Source organism: Gallus gallus, chromosome 5 (assembly GCF_016699485.2).
Source record: "Gallus gallus isolate bGalGal1 chromosome 5, bGalGal1.mat.broiler.GRCg7b, whole genome shotgun sequence".
Lineage (NCBI taxonomy): Eukaryota > Metazoa > Chordata > Aves > Galliformes > Phasianidae > Gallus > Gallus gallus.
Window position 1 is genome coordinate 41,587,836 of NC_052536.1, and position 26,141 is coordinate 41,613,976.

Genomic DNA, 26,141 nt, shown 5'->3' on the forward strand with positions numbered 1-26,141 from the left:
AACAAGGGGAAATGGCTTAAAGAGGGTAGATTTAGGCTAGATACAAGGAAAAGGTCTTTTACAGTAAGGGTGGTGAGGCATTGGAACAGATTGCCGAGAGATGTGGTGGATGTCCCATCTCTGGATGCTTTCGAGGGAAGGCTAGATCACGTTCTAGGAAACTTGATCTAGCTGTGGATGTCCCTGCTCATTGCAGTGAAGTTGGACTAGATGGTCCTTATAGGTCCCTCTCAACTTTAAGGGTTTTATGATTCTATGAAATACAGATACATATGCATTTTTCAACTTACAGGTACTGTCTACATCAGTATGTATGTAGTAGAGCTTAGTTTTGGTATCTGTTGCTGTGAGACAGATGGCAGCAGAGGGACAGTGACAAAATGGTGTTTTACTTCTCCATGGTGAAAGAAATGTACCCACTGACATTCAATGATGCTTGCTGAATATCTGTGGAGACCAAACAGGGGATTTAAGCACATTGAGGTGGTGAGTGGTACATTTCAGCAGTAAAGACAGAGATGTGAAAGACAAGCCATGTTCCAGATGGCCACAGATTTTTATGAATGTGGCATGCAGGCTCTTGTTCATTGCTGGTGAAAATATATAGCCAATAGTGACAACTGTGTTGAAAAATAATGCTTTGTAGCTGATAATTTTCTCTATCAAACTGAGCTGTTGTGGTTTTCAAGAAAATAAGTGGGAGGAATTACTTTTGGAGCAATCTATGTATGTAGCTTCTTATAGTATAATGTACTTAGGAAACGATACATAAATCATGTCACCAAAATGCTCTTGGCAAGGTCTTTCTCAGTTGGTTATACAAAAAAAAAAAACCCAACCACAAATGTCCTCTGTGCCACTCAGATCCCCACACACATCAACATACTATACGACGCATATACAGAAGGGCACAACCCCTAAACTGTCCACTTGGACAAGTGGTGATTTAATCCTTACACAGCATCTCCTTCACCACTTAGGTGTGAAGATTTACCCATGGGCTAAGTAAATAAAATGATACAACAGACACAACAAGGTGAAACAGAGGTGTTATTTAAGCAAGTAAAGTGAAAGTAAAGATTCTCTGCTTTCATCTGTCATTAAATATTTCTGAATACAGAATTAGATCACAGGTCCCTGAAAAGTGTCATTATTCCCCTTCTTTTCACTCCATATTTCAATACATAAGAAAACAGGCAATATGTATATGAGGGGGAAGTAAGGAGAGTTCTTCACAAATTATGCAGTGAAGCTGACTTAGGTCACAAAACACTGTAATTTGCCATTACTATTGCACTGCTTCCTAAGTCCCAGTAATTCCTCTTACTACCCATAAGCTGCTTTAGTTTATGCTTGACTTGTCCTCAAGCTTTCAGTCCCCAGTGAAATTTTCTATCACGGCAGTGCTATATAGGACAGAAAATTTCTTCTAAATATTTGTATGTCATTATTTCAATAGGAATGCTATTTAACTACTTCATTTTTACTGATATTATCAGCATTGATGCCAAATATCTTTATAATGCTATTTTCTCTAGCAAGAACCAACAAAGAAAGTCACAAATTCAAGAGATATATCTTATTACATAACATCAAAATACTGACACCTTATATCATCCTCTGAATATTTCACTCTGTAGCAAGTGTAATGGCACATTGCTTATGTGTATTTGTTACACTAAGGAATTTAGATACAGTAACCGAACAAAGTTGTACAGTGATCATATAAAAATATGTTTCCATGTGTACACACACAGACATACATATCCAAATCTCTTTACTGACTTCTCAAACTAGCTGGGAATGGAAAAGGATTTTGGACCTATTTTCCAATTACAAGTAAAACCATACAAATTTGGTTTTTTACTTCACATTTTTGTATTTACCTTCTACTCAAGCCATAAATATTAATCAGAAAAAAAGCTGGGTAGATGTCTTTCATAAATACTCTTTTGCTGGAATGGAGGTTGAAATGCTCAGTTATAATTACAATCTTTGTTTAACTGACTCTTAATCAATAAATATAGTACAAACGTTTCTGTCATTACAAACCATTTTCTTCCCCACCTCTCCCCCTACTGTCCCAAACCCTTGTTTATATACTTTAGAAGCTTAATCCTTGTTTAAAAACAGCTATTTTGTGAAGAGGACCCTTCATTAGAATGAGATATGCCTAGAATTAAATGTACTGACTTTCTTAATATTTTTGTTATATTTTTACCCTAAGAATATATCTTAGAGTATCACTTCAAAAACAAAAGGAAACTCTAAAAAGGATAGGATACTCTAAAAGGATAGAAAACTCTAAAAGCTAGAAGATATGTAAGCACTACATGTATGTTAATAATTTTACTTATAATCATGTAGGTCCCTGCAATGTATGCTATATACTTCAGGAATTTAGAATTTTAGTAATTTAGACAGTTAGACTTCATTAAAAGTAGAAGGGTCTATATTTTGCAGCTTTTACTAATTATTATTGCAAATAGTGGCAAAATAACGTTTTGGAAGCTGTTGATTATCCTGGAATATCAACCTTTTAATTTGGCATACTTTTAAAAAGTAAAGTCATACCAGAACTTCAAACATGCAGTGTGGATTATAGCTCTATGCAACAGGAATTCAACTGGTAGCACTCAAGGATGAGTACCTGTAAAATGGATACTATATGTTAAAGAATATATTCACCAATTGCAAATGAAGAAATTGTTACAGTACCAGGTAAACAGAGAAAACTTTACATGCACTTATCACTCAGTTAAAGTAAGGACTATGACAAACAAGATAAACTTTTATTCTGGATCTACAGCTAACCAGCACTCTTAGTTTTAAGGAAATTACATCCACAGACTAGGGTTTATTTTTTGAACCTGAATATTAGCAAGTGAGGGAAAGAGAAACATGAAAGTTCTGATTTTGATTAAATGAATTGAGGGCTGGCAAATTTTCCAAAGTAAGATTTTTCTTTCTGAGGCTCTATATGATAAATATAGAAGACCATAATGAACGTTCCATGGGATTTTTTTTTTTTTTTTTTAATTAAACAGATATATACTTGTTGATATTTACAGTATGGAACTGCATAGTGTCATCACATTTCTGTCTCCATTTTCCTGCACTGTCTTAGTAAAAAGTTTTTATCGCAACTTGTGAATTCTATTTTGTTTCTAGTTCTCCCCTCATCACACTTTTGGGGGAGTGAGTGAATGGCTGAGTGGTGCTGAGCTGCTGCAGATTTTAACTACAACAGAAGGTTAATATCTCCTCAATGTGCTGGACAGAACTTTTCTTGAAATGAATCTTTCAGAAAATATATTATTAAAGGATTATCGAAATAATACTTTTTACTTCTGTAGAAACTTTAATATACTCTCCTAGGAGATACTGAGATATGCACTCATAAGTTTTCTGCACGCATATGGTAGACTTTGCCTATCATAAAACAGGTAGAGGGAACACTTACTGGAAAAAAAACACAATACAAAGAACGATTTTTTCCCCTGGGGGTGCAGAAGTTAATACTGTTTATTGAAAAAAAATAGAAATAAAAATAATTAGAACAGGTTACACATGATAAGTGACAGTGGTGTGTGGGCCCATAGTAACTCTTTCCTTGTGCATTCACTATGTACGTATATAAATATATACAGTAGGGACTGAAATCTAGTTCTAAATGTTTCCATATGTTCTTTTAACAAAACTCTCAGTCCCTATGCAAAGCAATATTAAATACATCAAATATGATAGGAACTCTAATTCATTTAACGGAGTGTGAACTTCTAATACAAACAAAATACATAGCAGCCTGAATATAGAGCTCAGAATCATCCTCCTTAATTTAGTAAGACCTCTAAATATTTTTATTTATAAAAAAATAATCCTTTACAGTGGGTGTTAATGTTGATTTTCAAATAAAGGAATGTGTACAAGCTATCATTTGATTAATGTGCATGGATGAAATCCAAAAATATGTTCTCTTTGTGTTACTGGTCCAAATATTTACAATTATAAGTAAAAAATATGTATTTTCACAAAGCCCCTTGACAATGTTGCCTCAAAGGATAGATCTTCCCACGTAGTAATTTCCAGTAATATATATCAAAAGCAACATAAAAGTGAGAGAAATGGCAGTAACATAGAACAGCATTCAACTCATCCTTCATTTTCTGTCTGCAGTACTTGCAGAAAATTCAATTATAAAGAACTACTACAAAGAGAAACTTGATGTTCATTCCTGGAAATGTATCCTTGAATTTGACCTTCTCTATGAACTTCTTTGCATAAACAAAATGTACACAAAACATGCTGCATAAACTAGAGGATTTACAGCTGAGAAATCAATGTTCTTCTCCACTTAACCACTAAAGATTATGATAAAATAACCACATAAGGTCATCTGTTTTGTAAAGTAAATATCAAGGTGTTAACAAATAAACCTCTTCATTCACAAATGAATAGAACAAATGTTTGGCTGACTACCAGAAAAAGTTCTTGAAGACAGAAACAAATAAGTGAAAAACACTGAAATCAAATATCTTGCTCCTAGTATGGAATATACCCAAAAAGAATGAAAAATTTTTTTTTACATACACAATTCAGAGACAAAGCCATGGACATTAAGTTTCTTTCTACCTGTCAGTGAGATAAGTTCAGTAATACTTCTGTGCACAAAATGGTGGCAGGCATTCATCTAAAGTTTACTGATTTGTGAAAGCATGTATAAACTTGTAACTCACAGAAGTGTGAAAAGTCTTTAACTGTTGTAATGGTTACAGTTTGACATTTTCTTTAGATTTTTGCTTGTAAAAGAAGCAGTGCTGACTACAGAAGAGTTCCGAACAGAAGTTTGTAACTCAAGCAACATTAGTACTACTACAGTTTAAAACATAATATGTCTTTGAACCTTTCCAAGAAAGTATATTATAGACAATATTTGTGTCCAACTTACAATAAGGTCATTTAGACTTCTGTAAGTTTCAGTATAGCTCAGTAAGTTCATAGTTCAGTAAGGCATGGATAAAATAACTTTTCTGAACTGAATGAATTCTCTGTTTTTTAATAATTTCTTCCTAGTTAAATAAGCAGAACAAACCAAGTGAATAATAAAAAATAGATAGAATTGTCTTCAGAAAGGAGCTGCAATATGACCTAAATTAAGGATTTTCAGAACCAACTTTCTACTTCATATTGTAAACATTCATACAGACATTTAAATAACCCATTCCTCAAGGGGTCTTCAGAAATAAACTTTGGAAATATTTTCTACAATTTTCCTCATTTCTGCAATCTAAACAAACAAACAAACATAAAAGCAGTGTATATGTTTCTGAGGCACAGGTCCTTTACTAAAAATCTACTCTAGAAGAGGAGAGGAAATGTTATCTAACATATGAGGGTTGCTCCAAAAGTAATGCCTCCTACTTGATTACATTGGACTATTATATCAGAGGTGGATGTTGGTTGCATGGCAGTAGAGATTGAACCTTCCCACCAGTGTGACAGATGGTAGCAGAGGGACAGTCTGACAAAATGGCACCTGACATGGAAGTGAGGATGAAGCAAAGGTGTGTCATGGAATTTCCCCTTGTGGAAAAAATTGCACCTATTGGCATTCATTGATGCTAGCTGGATGTTTATGGAGACCAAACAGTGGATGTGAGCACTGCATTCCAGCAGTGGAAACATCAAAGTTAAAGATAAGATACGTTTTGGATTACTATGCGTGGATGTCACCTCTGCTGCTGACATGAAATGTTTTTGCGCATATCTCATGAATGATTTCCTCAGATTTAGGCACACAGGAGCTCTTCAGCTGTGCCCTAGGCTGTGCTCCTCGAATTTTGTATTTTCTAGTAAGCAGATTACTGATTACTGAGAATCACAAAAGCACTCGGAAAGTAGAGAAATCAAAATGAAATAAAAACTTTTATATATATATATATATAAATATATATATATATAAATGCCATATATTCAGTTTACAGAAGGATAGCTTTCACTCCTAATAAACTCACTTCTGTAAAATCTTCTTCCTCAGGATTCACAACATAATAGAGAGCCCAGATCTAATAAAAATATTTATAAGGCTCTGTTAAAATAAGTATCACTGTTTTCCTCAGAAATTTTATGTATCTTTCCATTTTGCTTCACTTCTGGTAAAGTTATTACAGAGGAGTAGCAGGGATGTACTGCCAAAAGACTATCACTTCATTATAGGACTTGGAGGGAGCCTGCAGGAGCTGAGCTGGTGACAGAATACTGGCAGCCTCCCACTTCAAAACAGGTGCAAACAGGTGCAAGGTGGGAGAGGATCAAGTGGACCGTGGGTCACATGGGCCCTACATCAGGGATGAGGACTACACACATCTGATGCTGGAGTTTCTGACAGACTATTCTCTCACACTCTGCTAAAGAACACAGCAATAAGATAATCAACTGGCCAGTAGCGATCATCTTAAATATTTTGAAAGGATATGCATGTTTATTTTTGTTTGTTTGTTTTTTCCCCAGCATATTTTTATGGGGACTCTGTGCAAGCAACAGATATGATTTCAGTTTTCAGAAATGACCATGGAGGAAGAAAAACAAACAAACAAACAAACAACAACAACAACAACAACAAAACAGCAAGCACGTTATTTAAAATGCATATGGTCAATATGAAAAAGATATAGATTTGAATACATAGGTCAAAAAAACTGAGGCTGATTAAAGGCTTGGAGTTAAATATAGTCAATATATAACTTGATTTTAAGAGTGTTAGGTTAACATTTTTGACATTACAATAGGTTATTCTCAATGTGTTTATCATTTTTTAAGTAAAGTTACTGATGAAGTTATTTCTGTGGTTCCTTAGAGGCTTTATGCAGCCCTTATCATTTTCTAATAAAAATGTTTTCAGTTCTCACTATCCCAAACTATTATGAGGACAAACTGGGACAGCCCCTTCGGAAGGTCCTTTTTATCATGACTAGAGACAGATCAGACAAGGATATATCAGCACATATTTAGAGGAGAAAAGCAGAACTTCGAAGTTGAGATAGAGAGCTTCATTAAGAGCTTTTGAAACTGTATTTATGACATTCCCCAAGCCCTCGGTGTCTTGAAACCTCGTCCAAGGCCCACTGAACTCATTGTAGTAAGTTAATTTTACAAGGCTCTGGATCAGACTCCATCTCTCTTAGTTATCCCTTTAAATGAATACCTATCTATAGCTTCATAAAAGCTACTGATTGGACACCATGTCTTAGCAGAAGCTAAAAGATAGATAAAAAAATAAACTTATTATTCTTCTATGTATGGAATGAAGTATCTAAAAATGGAATGGGAAAAGTGTAAACTTCTCCACAGCATATCAGTCCAACAACTGCTTCTTCCACTTCCCCCGAATAATTTTGCCTATTCCTGATTTATATATTCATAACATTTAAAATGTGCACCATGGGAAGGAAGCTGGTTCCTATAATAAATATTTTCTATAAGCCAATGAGATAAGCACATCTCAGATGAAACCAAAACTCAGTCCAAAGTACTTGTGCTCCACTATCTGAGATAAAGCCTTGAGAAAAACATTTGATCTTTTTCAAACAGATCACTCATCACTAATGTATTTTAAGACATACAAAGATAGAAGGTGTTACAAGGTAAATATTTCTATAATTATAGTACTTAAAAGGAGTGAAAAATGCAAAAAGGTGGAGAGGGTAGTTCATTTACTTCAATATATTGTAATAAAAGTCAGTTGCTATTAAAGAGACAACTAGCTGTTTCCCTCTAACATACTATTATAGATTCACCCACAATCATAAGTGTATATGATTTGGGATTACTGAGATGTCATATTGAATTATTACTTTTACCTGAACTTATTCTTCCCAGGTAGGCATATAGCATGTAAACAAGATCATAATCTCTCCTTCCAGTAAGTAACACTATGTTCTCACATTTTTTGTATACCCTAAACTATATTAAGATCTACTAGAATAAACTAACAAGTTTATAGAATAACAGTCTACGAAGGCTACAAATCAGAAAATAAAAAAATGCAAAATGATAAGTGATAGTGTTAGTGTAGAAGGCTTCAAAACAGATTTTGCCTGATAAATTAGACCTTGGTCCAAGTTCAGAATTGATGTGTAAATAAATTTAAAGAATAAAGTGATGTGAATTACATCATCTTTCACTCTCTCAGTTCATAAATAATGCCAGCTTATCGCCTTTAGAACTTAATAACTGATATGGAAATGTTATCTACATCTTCCCCTATGGGTTCCTGGCCCATCACATTCATTTTAAAACACTGCAAACACAGTGAGACAAAATGACATGGAAGAAAATTAACCCTAATCCTAATCCTAACCCTAACTCTAACCCTAATCCTAACCCTACCCTAACCCTGACCCTATCCCTAAGCCCTAACCCTAGCCCTAGCCCTAACCCTAACCCTATTCTAATCCTATCCTCTATTTTGAATTTGTTTTCTTTCTTTAAAATCATTTTACAGTACAAAACTTGTGTTAACAACTTCAAAGCTTACGTAATCCTCATTGTTTCCGTACTAAAGAGGGAGTACGGAATCAGTTCAGTGTTAAGAAAGCATTTCATTATCCATGAAAAAGATGGTAAATATTATAATGAAATAAAATAGTATTTTAACATGATTAGTTACCCCTAAGTAAAAGAGAAATCAGTTCAACTCTTTTCCCCCATAAACTTTTTCATTCTGTTGCTTTTACAGAAAATATTAAAGTTTCAATATATCATTTACAGTCCTACATTCTGTGTGCACACAAATCCTCTCATCATTCTCTTTCAAGGATGATTTATCACACTATGTCTATACTACAAGCACTTTGCCAGTTTAGACAAGTAGAACATTATCACATGCCAGCAAAAACCTTTCTGGGAGCTGTATGTTATGATCCACCCTAAGTTTTCCCCACTCTTCAGTGAAACTACCTATGTTGACAAAACAACTTTTAATCTGCACAAAGATAATTACTGATTACAATTGTTCATAACCTCTGGCAAAATATACTTGCTGAAGTCTGTATTATGGATATGCTTCAGCTTTTACAGTATAGCTATGATGGCTGCTCCAGAAGCAGTGCCTCCCATTTTATTATGTTGGCCCACGACATCACAAGTGGATATTGGTTGCATGGCAGCAGAGGTTGAACCTTCCTAACAATATTTTATTACATTTTGTTGCTGTGTGTCAGATGGCAGCAGAGGAGTAATCTGATAAAATGGTATCTGACATGGAAATTCATATGAAACAAAGGTGTGTAATTTAATTCCTCTATGCTGAAAAAAATGGCATCTATTGATATTCCTCAGTGCTTACTGAACATTTATGGAGACCAAACAGTAGATGTCAGCACAGTGAGGCAGCAGGTGGTGCATTTCAGTAGTGGTGACAGTGATATCAAAGACCAGCCACCTTCCAAAACGCCATGCAGATTTTTATAAGTGCAGCATGAAAGCTCTTGTTCATTGCTGGCAAAAATGCACTGCTCATGGTGGTGTCTATTTTGAAATATTTTATTCTGTAGATGAGATTTTTTTTTATGAAATGGTGGCCTTGTGTTCTTTGTACCTGTTGCAGTCTTCTTGGAAATAAATAGGAGGCATTACTTTTGGAGCAAGGTTATATATAACATATATATATAACATTTGTCCTGTGTCACTGCAGCTCATAAGAAATAGGAAAGAAAGGTAGTCTCACTTATTTTCCCAAACACAGTAGAATCTTGTCAGCAAACAATCTAGAGTTTATGCAAGTGCCATCCAGTTAACAGGTGATCAATTGGTCCTTAGCTCCCATTCAAATAGTAGTGTGTAGTACATATCAAAAGTTATACAAGTATCAGCATAAAAATATTAGTTCCTCATTTCTTACAAGGCTCTAACTTCAGAGAACATTATCTTTCCCATGTAAGGCATAGAAGAATTATAAATCTGTGCTGATACTTTTCTGTTAGCAAAGACCTAACAGCTTATCTGAGTCTTTTAGCCTCTATAGTTCTGAGACCTGAAAATTGCTCATACCCTAGCTTTATCTTTAGGTCTGTAAAACATTGGATAATAAAGGCCTGCTATCATATGTAAAGCTGAAATATTAACCTATATGGCATAGAATGTGGATTCCAGCTCCAATCCCAATACTTCTATTAGTCACGCTTTGATCGATACCAGTGTTCAGAGGACTGTTTTCAGCTGTTACAGGTATCAGTTGGTATAGTTCCATTAACTGTATTTCATTTGGAGACAGATGTATAATAAATAAAAATTCTTAAAAATATATGTTTTCAGTAGTAAAACAAAACATTTAATTTTGGACTGTTTTCTGTTTATAACTGGTAAAATGGATAAAGCTAGTGAGACTTCTGATTTATTTTTAAGTCTAAAATTATTTCATTAGAAAGTGTTGAAATTAAAGTTTTTAATTTCTCAGATTCTTCTGAATGCATAATAGGATAAAATTGACAAATCCAAAAAATATTTCAGAGTTCACAGACTGCATTTTTGCCCCTGAAATTTAGTAAAAATGTTTCATTTCAATCTATTTACAAATTTTAATTTTCTGAACTCTAATAAGCTCATTTATCAGAAGTGTAAGTGTGCAAAACATATTTTCCATTATGTGAGCCTCCTACACAGGTTCAGAAACTTCTTTTGAGTCTCAGATATCTTAAAGCATCTGTGACCTTTTGCCTGGATCCGTGGATCAGTTGTTTGGAATATTTGCAGAAGTACAGGATATTCCAGCTATAATTCATCCTAGTGATTCCTTCTTTTTCTTTGGATTGAAAGGCAGATATTTTAGAAGACTCAAAAAAAAAATGTAATTATCATCGTTATACTTGGCTGGTTCTAGCATACTAGTCAGTTTTGCTATGATGCATTCTTATTCTGCTAGTAAATCCATGACTCATACATAGTAAGGATGCTTCTTATTTTAAGAATAAACAATCAAACAAACAAATAAATAAATAAAGCTGTTGTACAATTATATTTATTGCAATTATTTCCAGAAACAAGATAAGTACCCCAAAACCACATAATTCACTAGCAGGATTATTATGTGTCATTTAAATAACAGAAAGCAATCTACTTTTAAATGTTTATACCTTAAGATATGAAGTAACTTAACGAACACTTTCCTGGCTCCTTACTTATGCTCCCTTATGCTTAGGGCCTTTTCTATCCATTCTATCTATTGGCTACTCACCCGCTCTAACCTACAGATTTTGTGCTCCTTCCCAACCAGTATTAATTCTTCAAAAGGAACAAAGAGAACAACTCTCCTCCAGTTAGTACAGGCCAGTGCATGAAGGATTCCTAGACTCTAGTATGAATCCCCACTAGGAAACACTAGGAAATATTAAGGAAAGCCAAAGAATAATTACTGAATTATCATCACTTCCTGGATATTAGCAATAACTTTCAGGTTGCAGGGAAAGGGAAACAAAATACTGAAAACAACTTGAGAAGCACAGTTTAAAATGTTTATATAACAAGATTGAGTCTTGCTAGCACTGAAGAGAATGTGTAAGCATCTGGATGTCAACAGAACTGAGGCAGAAGCTTTTGAACTTAGGGAGTTCATACATTTGCACAAAATTTAATTTTAAAATGTAGTGCAATAATAGTTATCCATATCAGTTGATTTAGGATAGTAGTTTTGAATAAAGGATGCACAAATTGAGCAAGTCCTCCTTCTGACGTGTAATGCTTCATCTAAAACAACCCTGGGATCACCTGTGCTGAAAGCACCTTGAAGCTTTCCACACTCCCACAGTCCCATTCCACTCATCTGTACTGTGACAAGTGTCAACCATGGACACATACAAATGATCCACCTTTTTAGCTGTCATCAAAGCTTTCATCAGAGCAATCAAGATTTGTTAATTGGCTTGATACAATACAGTAATATTATTCATAGGCACCAACATATGACACTTTCAAATACTCCTTCATAATAAAGAAGAACAAGTATGTTTTCCCATGTTATACTTACTGCTTCAGCCTGAACCCAGGTCAAGAGAGATTCTTGAGGCTACTGGATTTCACCCTGAGATATTGCTTGAAATGCAGTGTAAAATAGCTTAAGCTATTTCTTGCACACTCAAATCATCCGCTTAATTTCAGGTTTTATGAATATAAAACAGCCTAAAGGACAGAAAATCATAACTTTTCCTCAATTAATATCATGTAAAATGCTGAGCATTGTGAGCAGAAACAGCTGACAAAGTAAATAAGGTTTGCCATAACAACACAGATCACTGGTCTTTGCAGCCTATTATCTAGTATTCTGACTAGAGAAATGGCCAAATGTATTAGATGTTTGATGGGAGAGATGTTTGATGAAAGCTAAGTATAATTCCTTATCTTTACAGATAATGTTCTTGAATCCTAAAACATGAATATGATTAATTTTTGCCCGTCTCTTTAGTAAACTGTTTTAATGATCCTTCAAAAATACTAGAAAACAGGAAAGAAACTATATAAACATGGACAAGAATAGATGGAAAATAATTTTTATTTTATGCAATTTTTATCTGCATTATTCTATAATCCTTTCCCTGAAGTGAGAAGATATTACATGGCTAACCATGCCTGAAGTATGTTAGCTGTTTCACTGTATAGAAGAAATAGAGGATTAAAATTAGGATTAGTATGTGATCGTTCGCAAAGCATGAAATCCTTTCTATTGCTGTGGTTTGGAAAAATCTTGCATGTACTATTATTGTCCGCTTTCTTTTAGGCATTTTCCTAAAGAAGACTTTGGAAGTCAGGAAGCAATGGTATTAAGAAGCTTGTTGGTTTTTTTGGTTTTTGTTTTTTGGTTTGGGGTTGTTTTTTTGTTGTTGTTGTTTTGAATAATTTCTCCTTAATAGGAATATTAGTTTGAGCAACAAATAACAAAGCACTTCATAAAGAAGAAATAAGTGATCTTCTAGGGAATGAACGAATTCTAAGTGAATAAATAGCTGATGAGAATTAGTACCTCAAGTATGTATGTCTTTAGCTGTTCTCAACCCCCACTGTTATAAAACTGAAGTGATCTCTGGTATTTGCCAGGTTACCCAAAAGAATTAAGAAAAAAGCGTGTAAAAATCAATGATGGAGAAACAAATTACTTTAATTACTTTTTCCTTCATCCTATGGGCCTCAGCCCTAACGCTAACTCAAGGATAGTATGGTATGGAGATCAGTTTTCTTTGTAAAGGAGGACTGTGGGAATGTGGAGAGAACTAGGCCTGCTGAGAAAAACTGACACCATAAGTTGAATTTGAGTTCTAGTGCAAAAGATTGCAATTTCTGTGATAACACTTGGGTTCATTTGCAAATTTTGTGAAAGAAGCAATTTGTTTAGACTATTATCTAACACCTGGAAAGTGAGCTCCTCAGCAGTTTAATAGTTGTAATAGCACTGGACCAGTTGGGAAAATTAAGGTAAATTCACTGAAACTTAAAACAATTTGCTTAAGTTAAAATGTGTTAACAGTCTTCACATTCGTTCTTGTTTAGGATCAAAGAGTTACTTACTCCTACAAAGATCTTTTGATTACTGAATGCAAGTGTAAGGTAATTACATAGAGTAACCTTACACTGTAAAATCTTCCTATATGTTTTCATATAGACAAGTTGCTAATTATCTTGTGAAGCAGGGTTACTCTTCCTGTAATACACTAGTGATTCCAATTAAAACTGCATTTCAAAATTTAACCAAATTAAAAAGCATTTAGTAATTAAATTAACTGATAATAACTGAAAAACAGGAGACTACTGGGTTTTTTGTTGTTGTTGTTGATGTTGTTTATTTGTTTGTTTTTTGTGGTTCTGCCTTTCTGTGCTTTCTATACAACAATACCTTGTACTCCAAGTTTTCGCTTCAGTTGACATTACTTTCATGTTTTGGAATACTTTCTGCTTTCAGCAACAAAATTAATTTCAGCACTGTCGCATTAGCAAGCCATTAGGGCTCTGCAGGTTTTAAGTGATTGTGCATGTTTACCTCCAAGAAATTTTAGTTTTTAAATGGGCTTAACATTTCATGACATTGTCCTTCCAACATTGCTTACAATCCTGTCATTTCTTAAATACAGTTAAGTGTTCTATAAGATAATGTTGTCTTCGTCACTGTATTTCATGAGGTTGCAGTGGACCACCACCACATTCAGCAGGAGCCTGCTTCTCAGGATGTACACAAGATGTTTTAAGTAATTTGATTTCCAAACAATTGAAAACAAAACAATTTCCAGATCCTGATTTTGGTTGTAAACAATTATGCCATGGTTTTAGTCACAATCAGCCAGCTCTTCTATTTGTATGCGCTGTTCATATTATTCAGTTCTTCCTTTCTCTTGTGTTTTAAAAATTTCACAACAAATAATTATTTTTGCTTAGTAGCATTAGTACAGGTGCCTGCAATTGTGATTTAAGGAGCAGATGAAATACAAAAAACATTTGCCAGAAAAACTGACAATCTGAGCCTGTGAATCCAGTCACACAGAGCAAACAGTGCCTCGCTATGCAACAGTGACACAATTTTTCTTGTGTCACAGAAGCCTACATACCATATAGTGTTGATTAACATGCTGTTCAGCTGCATCTGGAATTGTGACTGAACGTTGAGGAATAATGATATGGAGCTCACATAACCTCTTTGAGAAATGTTCAGAGTCTAGCCTAGTTTGGATCCAAGAAGAGAGACCCAAGGAAACACAATGCAAGCAAAGTGACAATAAGATACCTGGTACTAAAAAAAAAAAAAAAAAAGAAAAAAAAAAAGCCTTTAGTGTTTCCAACTCTCTCACGACATACTGTTCTACCTAAAAATACATAGCATAAAAATAATGTGTTAGTTTCTCAATCTTCTCAACAATGTAGTTGGTTGTTATGTTCAGACACTTTTGTCTGGAGGTGCTAGATAGACCCAGTCCTCCAAATCTCAACTGTGTCCTGTCTGATCCCATAAGATTTCAGTTCAGTTTTTTTCTGTATCACCTTCAGTTATCACCCAGATCAGAAGAAAATAAAAAGAGTAAAAACATGCAGTCCAAAATACAACAAGAGTCACAACTTCTGGAAAGTCCCTCTGAAAAATATTTAGTTGCCAGAAGACATCTTCTCTAGAATTTAAGATCAATTTTCCCTTGTCTCAGTCTAAGCGTGATTGAGATTTAGTGGTGGTGACTATATGTGGAGCAGTAAAATCCTTTTCCTTACCTCGCTTACTTTGCCTAACACACACTTTCACTATGCACAGTGTTTTACAAAGGTTTCTGGTAGCAGATTCTGCTAAAATCTGGTGGTCTGGAGATGAAGAGGTTTGGCCTTCTTTGTTCTAATAAATTTCTATAGCCAAGTTGTCTCTTTGCATTGTAATCATCTGCAGCTGATTTCCTATTCTCCGTTCGCATCTAGATTTTCTTATTCTTTTGTTATTCTGTGATCAGCAACAATTTTAATCATAGAGTAGGATGAAACTAGCTCAGATGTTACCCCTGTGGGCAAAATATCAAGTATCTACAAAGGGCTGTGTGCCAGTCTGATAGAGAAGATATTCCAGGCCTTTCATCTGAAACATGCAATAAGAGCTCTTGATCCTCAGATGTTACTTTACTATCTAAATGAGTTATAAAATCCTAGCTTATTAAGGCTTAATTTGTTGGGTGTCACAGTTGAACACTTACCTCTTCGTATTAGCTTTCATTATATGAAAAGAGAACAATAGTGTTCACATTTTAAAAATACTAAAATACATTTAGAATATGCTAAAATACATTGACTTAATCCTATATAACCATGGTGACAAATATAAGAAAAGGAGGTTTATAATTAATTCAAAAATACATTCTTAGCATAAGGAAGGTTATACTGAGACTTGAGGAGAAAAGCATAATATTGAGCTACTCAGAAGTTTAGTATGCTGATATTCTGCATAAGTGCATACTGCCACAGAAGTCAAGTCGAACATATCCACCAAACATGTCATGTATATAAAGACACAACACACCGTACATGCACATACAATGAATGCAAGTAACACAGCAGATCACCTCCATTCTATGTGAGACAATTGATCCACTTTCCTGTATTTCTTGGAAGTATAAATACCCATACATTTCAGTAATAGCACAGTAATTTTGGAAAAAATTATTGGAGAAAAAGATGGAAACTAGTTTGTCTAGTTCCTCCACCTCACCTCCTCCTCTGATGTCAACACTGTCATCTCATTTCTCATGCTCCTACTCCTATTGTCTCCTCTCTACCACTTGGGAGATACAGCTGCTCCAGATGAACTTGTTCTGGACCTTGAGAACAACCATTATTCCCTATTGACATTCTAAAAAAAAAGCAATTATATAAGTGGTAGAACAGCTTCTAGTACATATATATTTTCACACAGCCTTGTGTATCAGCTTAGATCTCTGTGAGTGTGTTTTAATTCTGGAGTTAAATAAGCTGTTCTATGGAAATTCAGCTGGTAGGTGGAGGAACCATAATTAGAAAGTAGGTAGCAGGATTTCTGACTGACTGCTGTGCTTTTATCACACAACTCTTTCCATCAGATCAAATGTCTCCTCATGGCTGTATAGTATACAAGCTGTAATGTCTCATGACCCCTAGACAGATGGCAGACACAGCAACATGTTATTAAACAGTGTATACTGCCTATATAAAATATACGGAATTAAAACTGAGAAAAATGAACTGCCATGTACTGATCTGAAAACTCCAAATTATTAAGTCTTGGTAAGATTAATTCTACCTGTGAACCTCTTAAGTTTCTAGACAACATGGATTTTATAAAATATGGGTAATTGAAGTAACTGTGCTCCAACCTCAAATCTAGATGTAAATTTTCTTCTAGAAATAATTAATTTTTTTACTAAAAGATCAGATCAACCAAGATTTGAGAGAAACAAAAGCTTTCTGATCAAGATATCTTTCCTTTCTAGGAATTTTGACTTTATCTATATTGTTTAATACACTGTTTTTATATCACCTTATCAAATTAAGATTCAAACCCACCAACTTATTTAGATACACAGAGTTTTTCATTTAATTTTCATGGTGTGTTTATGTCCTTTTAAAAATCCAAGTTCTTTTATTACATGTATTTCCAGCTTTTATATGAACACATCTAATCTGATACTTCCCAAGTATCTGGAAATCTATGTTCATTTCTACAAATGTGAAGTTTGGACTGATTTTCAATATTACACATGGTTAAACAAGTGTACTAGTTGTCTGTTGCAGAAATTTGAAAATGTCCAATATAAAAGCTGTTTCTGAAAATTGGTCACCCATTTTTCTGATATGGCGTTCAACAAATAGTTTCTGCTGAACCTACTGACTTATGATGCTGACTATTTTTCATAAAATATAATAATCAAACCAGTAGTCATACCAAATGCACATTTCACAACACTAGGCTTAGCCTAGCCACAGAGACTCTACATAGAACGAGATTCTTAATTTCTCAAAAGCCGTGATGCATTTTTAAGATATAATCTGATGAGAATATAATCTTATTGACATTGATCTGTGAGATGGAGATTTATGAGACATTACACAATTTCAGTACATCACAAAAAAGATACATTGGTAACAGGGATGTAGATAGATATGTTATTTCCTTTTCTGACTGCCTATGTTTAACTATTTACTGTATCTTTCCACTAAATTCCTTCATCTTGTACTTAGTGCACATAGAAGCAAGATTCATGAAGAACTGATAGATTATACCACAGAACATGCTGAAAATTAAGATGCATATGCTCAGCAAACAGAATCTTTGAGCAACATTTGAGTTTTCTGCTAAGTTTTAATATACACCTGTAACAGGCAGTAACAGACTCTAGCCAGTGACGAATGACTTCATTTGGATTGAAGAATGTGTACAAAGTATAAAAGTGATAGAGTGTAAATTAGCAGATGACAAAACCACACAAACCTGAGATTTTTGTGGAGAAGGAAATTCATCCCATGATAAAGGGTTTTGTTCACCCTGTTAGCTTGATGATTTGGTAGGTTCTCAAGATAAATGTTAAGTGTTAAGGAATGTTAAGTAATTTAACAACAATTTGAATTATAAAATAAATGCTAGTGACTTCAGCAGAAGTTTTGTTCAGGCAAAGAATGCAAACCTGAACCTTGAATACATAAGGATTATTAAAACTAACCTGGAATCTCTCAGGAAGGAACCACACTCAGAACAAGTTAACTTAGTTACTTCAGATATGAGATGTAGTACTGTACCAACAGCAGCCTGGGATTGCTATTGTCCTCTGAATTCAGTAGTCACAATTAAATGGCATGCATCAATCAGATGCAAACCAAGTCTGACCCTGTTTGTAATCTGTCAGAAGACTCTCAAAAAAGGTCTATCTATGCTGAGGTATAGCTGCACACACTGCATTTTGTCTCCTTAGTATTATTTACTAAATTAGAAAGGAAACTTGAATGAAATGAACAGTTTACAGTCAACCTTTTAATAATCTATTCTTTAATGTATTTTTAGAGGCTTGGTGCAGAAAAGCAATGTTCTTGCTAAAATAAAATTCATTTCCTTAAGATCGCAGTACCAAATTATCTCACAGAGAATTTGAATTCCTTTGAGCATAGGCCCTTTAAAAGTAATTGTGCACTCTCAGCAAAAGGCATATTTGTATTCCGCATTGCAAAGCTGGTAATGTACCATAATCATTACCATGATGAGACCTTATGGGCATAACCTGCCAGAAAATATTTGATTTTTTTTGGCTTACTTCCTCCATTCTTCACCCACCCCCCTCTGCTCTTTATGGTTTGTATTTAAATAGAGAGCAAACTACACATTTTTGACAAGCGGCAACTGGGGTCAAAAACAACCTTCATCTCCTTCCTAGCTTTCAACTGCTTCAAGGAATATGGCTTGTTTCATCTCATCTCTAGGAAATTAGCCAAATGGAACATGCCCTTGGTAAGAGCTGCCTCTGATCTGATAAGCCTATCTCCGTTCCTGCATGACAGGCTCTTCCTCCCCTCTCCCTAACTGAAAAAAAGTACTTGTATGAAGTTTTCAAAGAAAAATAATTTTAAAACTGTAACACTCCACCAAGTTTTGTTTTGTTTTGTTTCATTTCATTTTCAAGACTATAACGGTTTGAAATCTGAAAGAAATAAGAAGTAGGAAAAGGTCATTTTTTCCTCCGGAGCATGAAGAACCAGCACTGCTAATGCAAAATGGGCTGTTTCACAGAATATGTGCCAATGCTATGAACTGAAATAGGCTGAGCTTCAAAAAAAAAACCCCAATTGATTCCTAAAGAATCCAAAATGGCAAGTTCAATTTAACTTTAAAAATCAGAGAGAGATTTTTACAAGTTGAAATTATTTTGCTGCCTTCATAAAAATGCAAAGGAAAATATAACAGTTGCACCCCATTCTTACATTTTAGCAGCATATACATTACCCTTGTCAGTTACCTATTGTACTGTGTATCATTTCAGAAGCATAGTGAACTTGAGGACCTCCCTCTCTATAAAGAATTCAGCACTGTTCGTAGAAGCTAAACAAAGGTGATTATTTAAATTTCACTATCTACTAATATCTCTGTGAAAACTACCTTGTTGTCTTCAGGCAAAAATTCATTCCAAATGAAGACATAACAAAGAACACATCCTTGTGACAACACAGTAAAACTTACTGTCTGAAGCTGTTTGAAAATTTGCTGTTTTCAAACAAACTGTAAATTAGATCTCAGGATTTTGTCTCTTGCAAACACACCTCAGTTTGTGCATGTAACCCATTCAGGTAAAAATATATCTTTCGTATTCAAAATTGTCACATTCTGGAGAGTCCATCTTATGTACTACCTCTTAGGCCAGAAGAAAATGACTCAATTTGCAGATATTTGGGTTTCACTGCAGCCACTAAGTGATATAGGGAGATCTCATCTGTATTCTGGCCCTGGAGTCTTAGGAAGCAAGGTGTTGTTGATTTAAGATTAAGTACACTCAAAAGACTTCATCACAGAATCACTGAATGGCTCCAATTGAAAGGGATACTGAAGATCACAGAATCGTAGAACTGCAGGGTTTGGAAGGGACCTCAAAAGATCATCTAGTCCAATCCCTGTGCTAAAGCAGACACCCTAAGATAGGTCATAAAGGTTCATCATAGAATTGTCACAGAATGTCTTGGATTGGAAGAACTTCAACAATCACCCTGTTCCAAACCTCCTGTCATGGCCAGGGCTGCCACCCACAAACTTGGCCTTCAAAACCTCGAGGGATGGCTCATCCACAGCTTTTCTGGACAGCCTGTGCCACTGCTACACTGCCCTCTGAGTAAAGAATTTGTTTCTAATATCTAATCTAAATATCTAACTTATTTTAATTTAAAGCCACTGAATGTGTTAAACACAATCATGTTCCTGTTCAACACACTGAATGTTTTGAACTGTCAGCAGTTGTGTGGAAAACAGAAAAAAAACATTCAGTGATACAGATTTGTTACTGAAACAGTTCTATAGAATTATATCCATACTCAGTGATTGTAGTATTAGCCCTAAGAGTCTTGTTTTTTGTCTGTGTATCCACAACTTTACACTTCAGGACTACAGAATTTTGCCCTAAAATATTCAGATACATACAATGTTTTATTAAGGAAATACACGTTGGAGACACTGAAGTTCAAAATCCCAATATATATCAAATCCTGTCCTCAGTACTTCTTGCTGGCTAGAAAGTAAATCCTTTTACATTTTTTCTCTACATTCCTGGGCAGCTCTTCAAACACTTTACCTGCCTATTTTTCTTTCTTTATTTAAATAATCGTTTGATATCATGAAGAATATACTTACTATTCTCTGGGAGAAACTGAGGCCACCATCTTTTTGTGTAACAAATTATGTTCTTTTGTGGGGGTACCACCTAAAAATAAAACACATTTTTTTGAACTCAGATTACATCCAAAAAAAAAAAAAAACCAGCACAGAAAAATTCTGTGTATGAGTCATCATAGTTTTGTTTGGCACAGTAGGACCAAGGCAGAAAATCAACATAGTTAAACACAAAAAGAAATTCACCACTTCAGATGGAATATTCCTACTTTCTGTCCACCTTCTTCTCTCCTTTTTTTCTTTCGAAAAGATTTGAATTATTCTTCCCAAGTTTATTCTGGAAATCCTTGTTATTTAATATAAGCTATGTGTCTATTCAGATTGATTATTTCCTTTTCATAATGACACAAGATCTTTTAATTCCAGTCCCTCTTTCATGGGCAATTTTGCCACCCACTTGATCAGGTTGCCCAGGGTTTTATCCAACATCCAACAGCTTATATGTACTCCAAACGTAGTAACTGGTCTAACAAAAGATGCAAAAGATAAGGTAGAGTTGCAAGGAAGAAAGTCTCTGTTATTTTAAAAATGCAGCTACAGCAGTAATAAAAAGATCCTCTTAAAATGTGATCTATTTATCTATTTATTTAATGTGATCCTCTATGTGATCTATTTTATATCAAAAATGACCTTTTACAATGAGCATTCACACATATGTTGGTTAGGAGATGCTATTAGAAAACTGATGCAAGACATTCTCCACACTTCCATATATCTGTATACTATAAGGATAAAGGTCTAGATTCTGAAAAAACAGTCATAGCTACTAAGCATATATATAAGACTCTAGTCCGCCCTACTTAACACAGTAAGGTCTAGAAAACAAATATTCTTTTACAGATACTAGGTAATTTCAAAGCATTAAGGGAACATTCAATACATAAGTTATTGTCATTGGTTAAATCTAATTCCAGCATAGTGTATTCTTCCTTGATTGATCAATTCAAAGTAAACGGGAAAACTTGGTGAATTTATAGCTTTTTTTTTTTTTTTTTTAAATAGAGAATGTCATACTAGATGTTTCAGTGATCTCACCTCTTCTTTCTCTGTACTCTCTGCTTCTCATTTCTTCTTTGAAACCTACTTCTACGGCTGAAAGAGCAGCCATGACCATTCAGGTTTTAGTTTCTACTGCTATAACCAGCTATGTTTAATAAAGCCAGCTGTGACTGTTCTTTTATCTGATCCATCCACTAAAACAAATATAGATTAACAATTAACTCAAAGACCACGGAAGAGTCATTTGCTAGCAATGGCTTGCAACTATATAGTTCAGTATATACAAACTCAATTTAGAAATGATTGTATAAGCCATTACTAATTCTCTGAGTCACCTAGTCAGTTCTCCATTGAGTCTTAGATAATATCTTGTAGCTGAACTCAGAACTGCTAACATGAATTTACAGCAACTTCTCACCTAACAATTAGTCATCTCCACTCTGTTGAGTGTAAATTTGATACGAAACATTCCTTGGTAGTTTCTGCCCCCATACAGCCTACAGAACTTCTGTTCTGAGTGAACACTTAACTTCTTGAACGTTTCTGTAGCTTTTTGAGGGAATAAACTTATTCAGATGAGCAAAACAAAGAAGCTCATGCTTGTCCCAGTTCTTATTTGCCTTGGATCCTAAGTTCAAAGCCATGATTCAAAGCCAATGATGAATATGACACAGATGTGACAGAAACCAAAGTTTTGATGTGCTACCTTTCACAGAGGTAAATAACTGTGGTATGAGTGCTGAAGCAAGTTCGGTCAGTACATAGTATAATTGTTTAATAAAAAGCAATCAGATTCAAGATCAAAGCTCATGCTAAAATTCAGATAAACGAATTATTTTCAGAAATATAAAGCACTTCATTAGTCAGTGAGAGATAATTTATGAAACCTAAGCTGAAGATTTTATTTTGGAAAGATTAGCCATACAGATCTAAAAAAAAGAAAAAAGAAAGAAAGAAAAACTGAGCCTCAACTCCCCATTTACCACAGGGATTAACAATCTGTAGGCTTTTTTTCTTTCCTTATTAGCCTTGGTATTTAATGCTCACTCAACAAAAAAGTAACAGCAAGCTCACTGTCATAAAGACTATCTTAATCCTTGCCAGCCTGCAGGGGTCTGCAACTTACACCCCCAGACTTCAATCTGACCTTAACTGGCCACTTAGCTTTGATGCATCTCATCAGCTTTGGCAAATAACTTACCAGCAGAAGGGTGGAGAGTAAGCCTCTCATGTTTATAATCCAGACCATCTTTATGATGAAGCTTCAAATAACCCTGCTTTATGACTAATCATGTTTTTCTAATAACTTTTTTTGACCAATTTCAAGGCATTCAGGGATGATATCACACATATTCTGCAGTGTTATAAGAAAATGTATTATGCATTCTATGCAGACTTGAAATATTATTTCCTATAAAAGTTCCCTGTTTTGAAAATATGACTTATTTTTTTCCTATAAGAAGGACTATAAGGAGTCTATATGTGGCAATTTTGTTATGTTTTTCTGTGTTCCAACTACGAAGTCTGTAACAGTGACTTGTTACTTTTATTATAATCACTATATTATTTATTACTTCAGATGTTTCGGTGTTCCCCTTACTAGCCAGGATTAAAGTTTATTTCCTAATTCAGTGAGAAAAACATTAAAAACTTAGGGCTAACGACCTCTCAGTTATATCCATAATACCAAAACAATCAACATAGAATCATTATTCCTATTTATATCTACATCTAAAATCAATTAACAGTTTGTACCCTGACTGACTTTGTTCTTCTGGTTCATGAGAATGTACTGTGAGAAATCAGTCGTGTAAATATAGAACACAACCCTAAAAATATTTACTGTAGTGTAAAGAGCACTGCTGCATGTAAAGCATACCCAACATATAAACTTCATCCATGAAATGACAGAGGCAGCTGATCGCTGGGAATTTGAGAAGTGAAAGACAGCTACAAGTACAATGCATTTCTACATGTAAATCTACATACACTGTCAAAAGCATGCTTGAATATACACTGATGCCTACAGTCATTCTAGATAAATCTACGGGTTCTGATACTAAAATAGCTTTATGGATGAGTTTACATTGAAGTCACCCATTGGACTACACACATGAAAATGATCACCAACCACAAACTTAGGCCACTGTAAAGTTTGCAGTCTTAAAAACTCCCACATTCCCAGCGTTCTATCATTCCATTGCTTAGACAGTTAACTAGCTTTGTTTTCCTTTTTCTTCCTTCATCTGTTACAGTTTGGAGGAAATGTAATTGTAGAGAAAAGAACTTTGAAATCCTCAGGCAATGCTCTACATGAAGGGGATGGGGGGCTTGGAGGGCAAGACAATGGCTAAAACAGCTTCTCCACATAACTACCTATCTAGCCCAAGCAGGCAGGAAAGAAAACAGATTCACAGAATCACAAAACAGTAGAGTTTGGAATGGACATCTGAAGGTTATTTGGTCCACATGTCAAAATTATTTTTGAGTTATCTTCAAGGAGAATGACTTCACAGTCTCTGTGGACAACCTGTGCCAGTGTTAGGTCAACAACACAGTTTAAATAAAAATGTTCGTACAGAATTTCCTGTGTTTCAGCTTGTGCTTATTGTCTTTTGCCCTACCATTAGGCACCACTGAAAAAAAAAGAGCTGGAAAAAAAGGCTTTTCTTTTCTTTATGCTTTCCTTTCAGGTATGTATAGATATTGATAAGATCCCTCCCTTGAGTCTTCTTCAGGCTGAGCAGTCCCAGATCTCTCATCTCTTCCTCATAGAAGAGATGCTCCAGTACACTATTATCTTTGTGGCTGTTAACAGAACTCTTTCTAGTATGTCCACATCTCCTGTACTAGGGAACACAGAACAAGACAGTACTCCACTTGTCACTTCACCAGTGCTGAATAAATGGGAAAGATTCCCCCTAACCTTTGACCTGCTGACTGTTCCTATTGCAGCTCTGCAGACCATGATGTCATTAAGTTGTCTTCTTTGCAAGGCGACGTTGCTAACTCATGTACAAATTGGACTGAAATCTCTTATGACTTTATATTCTATTTCATATTTTGAGAGCCAAGGCCTAGATGATTTTTTTGCTCTCATATAAACAGGAAAGTTTGCCTATGGACAAAACTACAGGTTTTTTTTCCTCCTTCAAGAAAATTACTAGTTGTGGTGCAGACCCTTTTTCCCCACATAAGTTTAAACAATTTCAGGTTGAATATGAGGAACAAGTTCTTCCAGTGGTTGGACACCTTTACAGGTTCCCCAGGGAAGTGGTTATGGCACCAAGTCTCCTGGAAGAAGCACTTGGACAACATTCTTAGATATATGGTTTGAATTTTGAATGGCCCTGTGTAGAGTCAGGAGTTATATTTGATGATCTTTGTGTGCCCCTTCCAACTCAGAATAGTCTATGATTCTATGAACTTTTAACAATGTTGAGCACATCCATCAAGATCGTAGCAAAGCCTAATTCATACCTGCTTCAGAGAGAGTTCAGAGACTTCAGAATTATCTTGAATAGACGTGTCCAGTCTTTTGGCTTGTCTGGACCACACTGAGTGAAGAGGAATTGCTTGGGCCACATATAAAATATATAATATAGTTAATGTATATAACTAACAAGACTCATATATATTTATATATATATATATATAAATTGAAACATTAAAAAAAAAAAAAAAGATTACAACAAAATCAGAACACTAATGGGTTGGAAATGTATTATCCAGAATCACATACCCAAAACTTCTGTATAATTCATTGTGCAGATGAAACAATCTCATGACTTAAGTTTGTAAGATTGTGTTTCACCTGTTTTGAATTCGGCATATAAAGGGAACATAAAACCCCCCTTTTTTTTGTTTTTGTTTTTGTTTTTGAGCCTGAACATCTCTGTATACAATCCAAATGATGGTAGCAAAAGGAACACTAATTGTATAAAATAAAAAAAAAAAAACACTTTTTTTTTTGTATAAAATATTACTTTTGGAAACTGTACTATGCTAGAAAGAGTGAAAAAATTTCACAGCAATTCCATAAGGAAGTGACAGTTTCACCTAGACGAAGTTTTTACACTAGTGAGGTGCAAGTAGAAGAGAGTAAAATATAATGTTTAATTTTAACTGAGATGAGAATCATTCTAGATTATTTTATACGTTTTTATATTTTTAATATCTATTTTTAAAGAATCATCATGATAATGGAAGCTCTTCAACTTTGACTCTTCATTGAAAAGAA

At 34.7% G+C, this 26,141-nt stretch overlaps 1 long non-coding RNA gene across 1 annotated transcript; it reads right to left on the minus strand.

Moving 5' to 3' along the window:
• Positions 1 to 644: 644 nt before the first annotated feature.
• Positions 645 to 24,263, minus strand: LOC112532585. Its single transcript, XR_003075526.2, has 3 exons — positions 21,938 to 24,263; positions 20,864 to 20,933; positions 645 to 2,650 (listed from the first exon to the last, which is right to left on the minus strand). It is a non-coding gene; the product is annotated as an uncharacterized LOC112532585 (long non-coding RNA).
• Between the last annotated feature and the right edge of the window lie 1,878 nt (positions 24,264 to 26,141).